The sequence below is a fragment of the Nicotiana attenuata genome, unplaced genomic scaffold (assembly GCF_001879085.1).
Source record: "Nicotiana attenuata strain UT unplaced genomic scaffold, NIATTr2, whole genome shotgun sequence".
Lineage (NCBI taxonomy): Eukaryota > Viridiplantae > Streptophyta > Magnoliopsida > Solanales > Solanaceae > Nicotiana > Nicotiana attenuata.
This window is the reverse complement of record NW_017675431.1, coordinates 12,520-13,608: the sequence shown is the minus strand read 5'-3', so window position 1 is coordinate 13,608 and position 1,089 is coordinate 12,520.

Sequence of the window (1,089 nt, the reverse complement as noted above, 5' to 3'; positions counted from 1 at the left end):
TGTTTGCATTTAGAATTTGATTTTATATTGTTAATCAATTAATATTACAAAAATGAGAGGAAAATAACAAAAAATAGTCATTTTACATTTTTTTTAGCTTTCTTTTTAAATTGGGATTTAGTTAGTTTTAGGAAAATTAATTAGTTTAATTCAAGTCTTTGTTATCTTTAATTTTAATTTTCTTTGCTTTTAACAAAAACACAAAAAAATAAAGAGAAATGAAATGAAATTGAGTTGCCTTTAAATAAAAAAGGGAAATTAATTGAAAAGAAATAAAAGAGAAAAAAAATAGGTTTGCTTTGGGCTTAATTTAATTAAATTCTCTAGCCCAAAGCCAAAATCCCCAGATCCGGCCAAATTGGCCCAACCCAACCCCTGATCCGGTCCAGAGACGCCCAAAACGACGTCGTTTTGGCGTCAATGGATCATGACCGTCCATCCCCTCAAATCTAACGGCCTGGATTGAATCTTGAATTAAAATAAAAGTGTCCGAAATTATGCCAAAACCCTAAGACAGGCTTCTCTTCCTCGTACCTCCTTCCCCTCCGCCGGCTCCGCCCTAACGCCGCCGCCGGAAATCGCCCACGGCGGCGGCCAACGTCCAAATCGTCCCAAATTTACACCACTAAATCCTCTTTCTCTCCTCATTCCATATCTGCCATTGGTTTCCCTCGAATCAATCCCAAATCCCTCGAATCTTGATTTGAAACCGTAAACCCTAGCGCCGCCATAAGTGCTCCGGTGGCGGCGCCACCACCAAACCACTCCAAACTTACACCCTAAACCCACCTTGACCCCCTCTTCCCAAATTTCAAACCAGATTTCCTCAAATCCAGTTTAAACCACTCGAATCCTAGATCTAGGGTTCAGGTTCGAAGGTCCAAGAGGAATTTCAGCCTTGCTCGGATTTTCCAGTGTTCAACTGATCCTCAAATGATGTTATTCGTTTATTTTTGGCAAAAATAGGCAGATAACATTATTTGGGGATCAGATTCGAAAGTCAATCAATATTAGGGCCTGAATCAGTAAGTTCCGTATTCGTCTTTCTTTTTGTTCATCTCCCGTTCCTTTTTCTCCATGTAGTTGAAT